This window comes from Mirounga angustirostris, unplaced genomic scaffold (assembly GCF_029215605.1).
Source record: "Mirounga angustirostris isolate CCGP_5_RB_7025 unplaced genomic scaffold, mMirAng1.0.hap1 SCAF_13, whole genome shotgun sequence".
Lineage (NCBI taxonomy): Eukaryota > Metazoa > Chordata > Mammalia > Carnivora > Phocidae > Mirounga > Mirounga angustirostris.
Genome location: NW_026991721.1, coordinates 103981308 through 103992764, shown reverse-complemented (window position 1 = coordinate 103992764; position 11457 = coordinate 103981308).

The following is an 11457-nucleotide window of genomic DNA, read 5'->3' as shown; positions in this document are numbered from 1 at the left end:
GGCACCACCATTTCACCCAACTATTCAAATTGGAACATTGAACTTCATCCTTAATTTGTCCTCAAATCCCCTATCAAGCCCATCTCCAAGGCTACTGATTTAATCTCCAAAATATTTCCCTATAGCACTATCCTTGCTCATATCTTGTTGTCTCATGTCTAGTTTTTATTGCTGTCACACACACCCCCCCCCCCCCCCCACCGTCATGTCCCTACTTCTGGTCTTGCTCACCTTGAATCCATTTACCACACCGCAGCTGAAGTGACCTCTCTAAAACAAAAAGCCCTCTCTCCTCCAGTTTCTACCACTTTCTTAAGCTTTGGCAGTTTGGTGCTGGTCTACCATGCGTTTGCTCTCTGACCTGTCTTCCCAAGGAAGTGAGATACTGGCCCGCATGGGACCTCTGGCAAGAGTCTGAAGCCCAGGTGACTGTGGAACTGGAAACAAAGAAGTTCCAGCCTGCAGGCAGAAAGTGGAGGTGAGATCAAAGTGAGAGAGCTTTTGACTGGGAACAGGAGAGATGACTCTGGTAGATGGGGGACAAAGCTGGGAAAAATCCCTTTAGGCAACAATATCTAAGGGGAGGGAGATATTTGTTCAGTGAAAATACAAGTCCCATGGCATTGTAGGATGCTGGGACCTTTCCTCTTGCTGTTCCTTGTGTGTCTAATCTTCATTTAAGACTCAGATGAGACAATGCCTCTTACGGGAAAACTTGTCTGATCCTACTGTCTATGAACTTCTGCTTTCTCCTGCATGTCTGTAAATGCTCCCACCTCTACCACATCCTGAGCTTCCACCTACAAAACCATTGTCTCTTGGTATTGAATTGATCAGTTTACTCCCTCCTTCCTTGTACTGTCAAACAACTCAAGGGCAGGACTGGGTCTTAAATATAATTTAATCCCAGTGCCTGAGATTCCTTAGGTACTTGGATGCTGAAGGACATCACTTCTTCTAGAATCTTTACTTTCAGTCTCTTTCTCTTGTGCCAGCCCTAATTTCTATCTCTTCACCTCCCAACTCTACTTTTCCTCTACTCCTCTTTGTCACCTTCACAGAGATGTCAAATTCCTCTGTTCTTTCTTTTTAAGCATGCCTGTAACTCTCAGCTTTACTTCTGGATCCAGCCCCAACCTCTTGGGACATTATTGTTATTTTTTTAAAGATTTTATCCATTTATTTAATTGACACAGAGAGAGAGACACACAGCGAGAGAGGGAACACAAGCAGGGGGAGTGGGAGAGGGAGAAGCTGGCTTCCCGCCGAGCAGGGAGCCCGACGCGGGGCTCGATCCCAGGACCCTGGGATCATGACCTGAGCCGAAGGCAGTAGCTTAACCCACTGAGCCACCCAGGCGCCCCTTGGGACATTATTTTAATTGCCCTTTTGCCAGCACACACTTTCTCCCCTGTGTCCTTCTATCACTTCCATCCTGCAAATCAGCCACATCAGATCAATTCAACCATCCTCTTCCCTGTCTCTAAAATAGGGAACTTCCCTTTTGTAAATAATATCATGGTTAATATATAAAACAAAGATATAAATTGCCCTCTGTTCTTTGATTTTGAACAGTCACTTCTAATTTTGCTTTATATCAAGTAAACGGTGCTCTTTGCATTTCTGGAATTTTAAGTTTGCATATCCTATGATAGGGTATTTACCAAAAGAGATCTTTGTAACAATAGACTTGTAAGATGCTTGGATAAAAATGGTTTCTGAGATCAAGCAGTGCTGAAGTCCTTGGGTGGTGAAGTCATCGTTAACTGTTTCAGCTCTGTCCCTTCCCAGAGAGTGTTGGTCTATACTCCCTTTATAATTCTAGTTCCCTTCAGGTCTCACTGGGTAGGCTCTGTCTCTGCCCCTGACCCACCCACACACAGCCTCTGACAGCTCCAGCTCATTGGAAGTCTAAGTTAGCTCTCCAGTTAACATCCAGACCACCTATTGGCCACACTATCACCCTCTAGAACAAAAGGATACCATACTCTAAAGACAAATTCAAGTTTTCATGCAGAAGGTAGAAAATGTGTAAAGGTTTTTTAAAATTGCAATTTTTTAATCTTCAGAAGTTCCTATTACATACCTAATCACATTATAAATGGATCTTTAGATGTTAGGGAAAAAAGGACTTTGTTGATGTGATTATAAATTGTTAAAATCCATCTGAAAAGGAATCCAGCTACATGTTTTAAGAGCATTAAAAAACGGTCATATCGGGGTGCCTGGGTGGCTCAGTCGATTAAGCGTCTGCCTTCAGCTCAGGTCATGATCTCAAGGTCCTGGGATCAAGCCCCATGTCGGGCTCCCTGCTCAGCGGGGAGTCTGCTTCTCCCCTGCCATAAGTAAATAAAATCTTTAAAAAAATCATATCAATTTGTGCAATAATATCCCTTAGGAACCTATCATAAAGATATAAGGCAAAATGCAGATATAGGTTAATATATAAACCTCTTCACTGTGATACTGTTTTTAATGTCATAAAATCAGAAGCAATAAAAAGTACTTGGTTAGGTAATTTTACATACATTCATATTATGTGATATCATGTAGCCATTAAAATTAAGTTTAAAAAGAAATTTTGATGACACTGAAAAATACTCAAGTAAGAAAAATCAGAATGTAAAACCCAGAATACAAAATGAAATCTTTTATTAATGCATAGCAAAAAAGAAAAAGATTAAATAAATTTGTCAAATTGTAGTAGTAGTTACCTATCATTATACACATAATAAAATTATGGATACTTTCCTTCCCTGCTTCTCCATTGTTTGCTGGACTTTCTAATCTCTGTATATTCTTTTCATAATCAGAAAGGCAGGATAAAATAAAAATAGAAAATGAAAGAATGTTATGTCATGTAGCAGCATTGCAACATTCAACTCACATCACAGTTCAGATGCACACAGACTGGGGATCTCGTCTGTAACTAACTTGGTCATTGTTCTGAGGCCCCACTCACTGGCCAGGAGATAAAGAAATTCATTAAATATCCCATTTAAACTCATTCCAATTCTATAATTAAACAGTCCTTTAAGCTCTCACTTGGCTAAAAACCTAAAAATGTTCCGTTTTAAAAAAGCTTTTACCTTCCTAACTTGTAGGTGGGTAAGGGAGTTGGCATGTGACCTGCTGCTTACAGGGAATGGGGTCTTCAGACTTTATGTTCTCTGCCTGGTCCTGCTGGCCTTGCAGGCTCGAAGCCATGGGTGCTATGCCCACGGTTTACTCTTTCCTGGTCTCCTCCCTTTGCTTATTTGCCATCTTCTCATTTCTCACTGGCCAGAGACTTCAAGGGCAGCAGGAGAACCTCTCACCCTCGTTTACTAATACATATACAAATTCCTACAAAAATATTTAAAAAGCAATCTTTGGCACAATAGAAATTGTAGAAATTAAAATACCATGCCATTTTTAACGACTGAATCAACAAAGATTTTTTAAAAATAAGAACACGCAATGCTGGTGAAGATGTACTCTGAGGTGAGTGGAGAGTCCTCGCACACACTCTGGCTCTGTCCCCCCCCCCATTCCCTCTTCTACACAAATGTTCCTTGTAGGAATACAAAATTAGTTCCATCTTCTTAGAAAATATTTATTAACCAATACATTAAAATTTAATTAATATACCATAAATCTATAAGCAGATGTAATTGGTTATTAATAAATTAATAATTTTACTCATGTGTATCAGTTTGTTTAAAATACTTAATTTTTGTAGTGGTAATTCACTTCTAGGTATCTAGTCTAAGGAAATATTCTGAAATACAACAAAGATTTGCAAACAAAGATTTTTATCATAACATTATTGATAATGGCATATTAATAATGGTAAAAAAAAATTGGAATGACTTAAATGTCCCCAAACTGTGGAATGTTATATAAATTGAGACATTGGAATAATTATTTGATAAATCAGTTTGGAACATTGTTGGATGAACCATATGCTATAGAGAAATTTTAATGATATTCTCTTAAATGGAGATACAGCCTTTATTATGTTTAATATACATCACTTAGAAGAATACTTAACTTCTTTAAAAGATGTAAAAGAGCATTTGAATAAATGGGGAGACATGTTTCAGTTATGAAAGAGAAGACAACATTGAAAATAAATCACTTTTGCTAAATTTATCTATAAATGCAATGTTGTACTAATCAAAATAACAAGATTCATTCTGGAAAAAGAAACATGTACAAGGAGTCAGAAAAATTCTGAAAATGAAGGGTAGCAAGTGAGTACTAGCCTTTCCAGTTATTAAAACATATAATAGAATTATAGTAATTAAATGAATTTGGGACTGTTACATGAATAAACCAAAAGATCAGTGGAACATTCCAGCATTAAATTCATTTATATGTGAAAAATTAGAGCATGAGAAAGTAGCATTCTAGATTAGTGGTGGATTGTAACCTGTATTATGAAAATCGACTCACCATTTAGAAATATGCACATATATGTATTAATTTTTAGAAATATGCATATGTATACATTTTAATGGCTTTATTGTTTTTATAAAAATGATATCTCTTGATTTGTATTTCTGTCAGTAAGGTAAACTAGAAATCTTGAAAACCCCCCCAAAAGAAAGCAACAACAAAAAAGCTGGATTAAATATATATCTATTTTTTAATTTTTAAAATTAAATTGATGAGCTAGCAAGAAAGTCAGGTATCAACAAATCTGAGACTGTAGTAAATGGAAACTCTTGGAAGTAAGCAAACACAAAAGTGAGTTTTCACCCTAAGAATGTCTGTCAAACTGGGTAACCATGTGCTTCCTTTATGGTTGCAATTTTCATGAGAAACAGAAAATAAAACTTAGGACTGGCCTAACGTAGGTGTCTCCAATGAAACCTCAAAGGGTTACATACTCAGCATAATTCGGAATAGGAAATAGACCCACTGTATGTACTAGTGGGCAAAAAACAAACCAAAATCAAACCAAACCAAACAAAACCAAACCAAAACAAAACAAAAAAACCCCACCATTATCTTGATCTTGGTACAGCTTTGAGGAGAAAAATAATCTCCCCCCTAAAATTCATAACCACAAGCTAAATCCCACATTAGTTTTTTGTTTGGATTCCTGCAACTTCTGCAGTCCAAAAAACTTCAAGTAGAGACTAATTTACATTCTGGTAGTGAACCTAAGTTACAGACAAAAGAAAATGCAAAATCTCTCCAGAGGAATCCAGCTGCCAGAGGATTTCCCCAGATGGAGTTTACTAACGATATCACCAAATACTTAAGGAAGAAAGTCATCATGAATGAGAACCAGTAGAAGTCATAGACAATAGGATCAGACCTACCAAGACTTCAAATATTGTCTTTGACAGACACAAAATATAAAATAAGAACCTTACATCATGTTTTGAAAAATAAAAGAAAGACTGGAAAGTGTAAGAAACAAGACACTATTTTTTTAAGTGAAGCAGATTTTTAATAAAGATTAAGTAGAAACTTTAGAAAGAAAATCTGGAAAACTGAAACTAGAAATAAATGATTGATTATATAATCTGATAAAAAAATTAGTGAAATGGAAGACAGATCAGAGGGTAATTTCCAGATGGCTCTACTAGATAAAGAGATAAAAAAAATATGTAAGAGATGTTAAGAGATCTGGAGAACAGAATGAGACTAGCATATATCTAATTACATTTCTAGATATAAATAATAAAAAATAAGCATTCCAACACAGTGACTGATAATTTCCCAGAATTATTTTTTTAAGATTTAATTAATTTATTTATTGTAGAGAGAGAGAGAATGCGAGCAGGGAGAGGGAAAGGGATAAGCAGACTCTGAGCTGAGTGCGGAGCCTGATGCGGGGCTGGGTCCCAGGACCCTGAGATCATGACCTGAGATGAAACCAAGAGTCTGACGCTTAACCGAGGAAGGCATCCAAGCGCCCCTCTCAGAATTATTTGAAGACACTAAACCTCACATCCAGAAAGCTGGCTAACCCAAAGCAAGACATAAAGAGGAAATATACATCTGTCAGGAAATACACATCCTGTCCTATTCAAGGTCCTTCAAGCCAGACCAAGAGTCAAATTGACATGAGACTGATTTAATATCATATGTAAGGGGAATCCACACAGACATGGAAATTCTAAAGACAGGCAAAATGAGGTTTATATGTCATCCTAAACTAAGGAGAAGGGGGAATGGGTCTGGGACTCCAGAGGAAAGGGATGCACTTCATAGGGCAATAAGAAGAGCAAATGTTTGGTAATTATAAGCTTGCCTGTCACTCAGATAAAATTTATCTCTGGTAATAACCCTCATTCTGGGAAGGATCCCCAATTTGGATTCTTCTAGTTAGTTAAGGGAGGGGCAAAAGTTTCTCTTGAGCCTGCAGGATGTCAAATGCCTTCAGCTCAAAATAATTTCATGCCCAGGTGATCCATCTTGAGCAAGGGTAGACTGTCCTCGGCATCTACACAACTATATGCACAGTCGTGGAATAACAGAATAATAATGAGAAAATACTAAAAGCAGCTGGAGAAAAGACAGATGACCTCCAAAAGAAGACAATTAAAATGACAACTGACTTCTCAACAGCAACAGTGAAAACTAGAAAACAGAGGCATAATATTTTCAGTGATAAGAGAAAATTGCTCTCAGTCTAGAATTCTATATCCGTTGAAATGATTTTTCAAGAAAAAGAGCACATACAAGTTTTTTGGAGGGCATACAAATAGAGAGCTTACCACTCAGAATTTAGAAATTTTAAGAAATTCTAAAGGGCTGTCTCTCAAGTAAAAACAAAGTTATGCTATTATAAACTTGAAAAGCATGAAGGATTGATTAGTAGAGATAAGTGTATGGAAGAAATTAAAACAAACTTAATTCATGTAAAAACCTAATGTCTAACTAGTGACCACAGTCTACTACCTTTCATTAACCTTGCAAGTAAGACTGTTTGGTATTTGAACAATGTCATAGGGAAGTAAGACATGACATACCATTCATTGAGTAAATGAGCCCCAAACAAGTCAAGGTTTATGTGCAAGCTTAACAATAAAAGCAGATTAAGTCGACTTTCCTCTTCACCTACCAATATTTACATGGATCCAAGGAAACCAGAATAGATTCCTAATCCTGAATGGTATTCCTGCTCATTAAAATACAGGCATTAAACCAATAAAAATGCAATAAAACTCCACAAAGCATTTCATTACTGCTCCTTTACATTGAATAAATAACTGCTATATGATTTCATCATATTATCTTTAATGAACACATTTATTGAGTGCTTACTCTGTTTTGTATTAAGACATTAAGACATTAAGACTAAGAAATACAAAACAAGGACTGGGCCAGGAAGATTAGAATAAAGTTTGGAAAGAATGAGGACAACAAGGAAAGAAAACGGACATGGTAACACAACCTCACAAATATGCCAAATGAGTGTCAAGGCAACTCATTCAATTGTTAAACAGCGATTGAGCAGAGGAATTCAGTGCAGGGGGGATTGCTGTAAACTGGATGAAAGAATCAGTTGCTGTGTGTTTTAGGTGATGTTTCAGATTGAGTAGAGGAACACAAGGGCAGAATCTAGGGCACAAAATCGAGGAGGCAGAAAATGGAAAATCCATTAAATTATAAACCATTACATGAATGCCAGAGGATATTTTGATCCTTGTGCTTGATGTCAGAGAGCACCATAATCACCCAAATGGTGATAAGATGTTTGGAAAACCCCAGATGAATGTTTTATAGGCATGCGCTGTGTACCTTGTTAATAATAAAACATGCATAGCTGTATAATGGCCTCTAGTGGTAAATATCTGTATGTTTAAAAACCAAAAGCCTCCAAAACGATTTCCTCCTTTGCTACTGTATTGTTTTTCTTGATGACTGCAGAGTTGCTAATGATTTTAAGTCATTAAAGTCAAGGTTTAATTTGACTGCAATATGAAGTACCAATGGAATTTCATATAGAACATTAACTCTTGCATCTCCTATTTATCATGCTGAGGTTGTTTTATTCCACACTGTTGTTATTGATAGAATTTTGCAGTAGTTTTCTGTTTCTGGATCAGGATGGTAGATGCCGGCTTCTGAAAAAATAAAATGGCTTGTTTCTACCATGAATGATTTATGTGTGTGCTGAGGGAGTCCTTACCAGCTGAATGGTCTAGCAGGAGCACTGTATATATATATATATTGATGACCAAGCAAGAAATGCTTTCAATTTACTTTTTTTTTTTTTGAGAATAGTGTATCTATGTGTATTACCTAGTGGGAAACCTTCCTTTGCTCTTCTAAATATACATTACTCTAAATATTTTTAACATTTCATGAAGATGGGATTGGATATTTATGCATTTCACTTGATAAGATAGGAAGGAACTTAAATGTAGGAATATGAAATCATTATCAATTTACATCCATTGAATTGCTAAATCTGGTGTTAATTCTAGCTCCAGGAAGCTCTGAGGCAACATTCTAGGTATGATACTACCAGGTTTTTTTTTATTTTTTATTTTTATTATTTTTTTTATTCTTATGTTAATCCCTATACATTACATCATTAGTTTTAGATGTAGTGTTCCATGATTCATTGTTTGTGCATAACACCCAGTGCTCCATGCAGAATGTGCCCTCCTCAATACCTATTACCAGGCTAACCCATCCTCCCACCGCCCTCCGATATTACCAGTTTATTAAAGATACTATCCTTCATTTAGCAAGGGATCATGTTCCGAAAGTTCATTAACATATCAATTGTTTACCAAGGTAAATACACTTACATGGAAATAGATATTTTATACCATGGCCAGTTTCCTCAGGGCAATCTTCAAAAGTCTGTCCCTCTCATAGTATAACCTTTCAATATAATTAGTTAACTGGAATGTTAGCAAGGAAGTCTGCTGTCATCTTCCTATTCTAAATTATTCTGGAAGTTTTAGCTAATGTAATAAGGAAATCAAGAAGGGAAAAAGGCAAGCAGGAAAGAAAAAGGTTGGATTATATATATAGGAAAAGATGAAATTGTTGATATTGACATAAAGGCTTCCAAGAAAATCTACAAACTTTTAGAACTAATGAGAACATTCAGCAGGCTTACTGGAAACAAGATCAACATATACAAATCAATAGAGAAAAATGTTCTTTTTTAAAAAATATTTTATGTATTTATGTATGTATTTATTTATTTATTTAGTGCAGGGGGCGGGGTGGGGGGGCAGAGGGAGAAGGAGAGAGAGAATCCTAAGCAGACTCCCCACTGAGTGCTGAGCTGGTGTGGGGCTCCATCTCACGACCCTGCGATCATGACCTAAGCAGAAATCAATAGTCAGGTGCTTAAACAACTGAGCCACCCAGGTGCCCTGAGAAAAATGTTATTCATAACAGAATAAACCTTGTGAGGTAGCCAGTCACGAGATATAGAGGGGAGTGACTAATACAGTGGGCTCTGAAGTTGGACTGAGCAAGGGGTCTGGGCTCCGCTCTGCTACTTACCAATCAGGTTTTGGTAGTCGTTGGCTTTTTAACTTAGACATGTTAGCTTGGTTCCAACTATAAATGTCTGTGTTTATGCTGAGGCAGTTCTTACTAGAGGCATCATCAATTAAAGTGATCCTTCCCTCTTTCATCTTTCATTCTTAAATATTTTCATGTCTTTTTTTTTTTTTTAAGATTTCATTTATTTATTTGAGAAAGAGAGAGAAAGAGCAGGAGCAAGGGGAGGGGTGGAGGGGGAAGGAGAGGCAGACTCCCCGATGAACAGGGAGACCAACATGGGGCTCAATCCCAGGACCCTGAGATCATGACCTGAGCCGAAGGCAGATGCTTAACAACTGAGCCACCCAGGCGCCCCTCATGTCATGTTTCATAAATTTGAGAAGCTCTTTTGAGCTACTTAGGTTCTTCCTCCCCCAGGATCTATATAGTTCATTGACCGTTATCTATAATTATTTTTTGTTTGTCTTTCCAAATAGAGCATTTCTGGTTTATCTTTAACATCTTAACTTTCTTCACATATAAATGGAGATTCCAGGACAAAGTTAACCTGTTTTACTTTCAATGCTGTAATACTCATATTTTGCTTGTTCACATCATCTTTGAGGTAGGACAAGATTGATTCTTTCCTAGCTTGTTGACTTTCATTTTCCTCCCTCAGTGAAGGTCTCTGACCCCTTCTGTGTTCACTAACCTCAAGTACAAGCACTGTTTGTTTAATCCCCTTGTTAACGGTGACTATTTCAAAGCCCATGTTTGATGAGATGTTTAAGCTTGTCTTCTTTGCTCTGTTTTATAGCAAACAGTATGTGTTTACCATTCAGATGAACTGACGCAGTGGATGAATCGAGAGACTAACATTATCAGTGAAAATTGTCATTTATGTGACTTTCATATTCATCATTAATAAAAATATAACGCTGCCTCAGTTGATGCCTTGCATCGGGGCCCATAGGCTGTGAGGTGCCCGCATTGGGCTTGGCGTTGGGTGTGGAGTCTGCTTAAGATTCTCTCTCTCTCCCTCTCCCTCTGCCCGTCGCCACCCCCCTGCTTGTGCTCTCTGTCTCTCTCACAAAAACAGCAACAACAAAGACAACAAACCCCCCACAATAAAACAAAACTCTTTGTAACTTAAAGTCATTTCCCCTGCTCTCAAAATAAAGGAGGTCTTTTTAAACTATGTTCAGGGGGGCTTACCTTAGACTTGGCATAGGGGATTTTGAATGATTGATCTGCTTCTTAGCACCTCAAGTAATCCTAAACCCCACGAAGTAGTTTCTAGGGTTCCTATGAGACTCACAGAAGTTAAGTGCTGAGTTAAGTCATATAAATATTGATCAAAAGAGGCAGAACTCAAACTTAGGTCATCTTCAAATGAAATTATATTAGCCTCTAATTCCTAGGAGAGCACTTCAGTAAACTCTCAACGTTTCCTGTAGTTGGTTTCTTCCAGGAATATGAGTGCCTTGGACATAGATTCCTAGCAGCAGAAGCTAGTTCTTCCTCTGGGCATTTCCACTGGTCTTTGTGATGACAGAGAAGGTGTACTTGGATGCAAGTCATTCTGCAGTTGAGGCAACATTCTCAGAATTTGGTAAATACCCTTTTGAAAATATGCTAGGACACTTGTTTTATTTTTTGCATTATAGATATACACCAAATAGAATCTATAACTAGTGCGTGGTCCTTCATAAAACTATTTGCAAATATTGCAGCATCCCCAGTTCCCCAGGGTCTCTTGTCCTAGGGTCTCTGAATAAGAATCCAGCTCAAGACACCACTTCCATGTCAATAATCAAGATAACTTGATGACACATGGCTTGAGTTGCTAGGACAGTTCTTAGATGTGATTCTCCCCTGAGGTGACTCTCCATTGAGTCCAGTATCAGAGCCTCCAGATCCCAAGCAGGATTTTAAGGATGTTTGGATGATCATGGGTGAGCCTTTCTCATGTTCTATCTAGAAGGGCAGAGAATGAGTGAA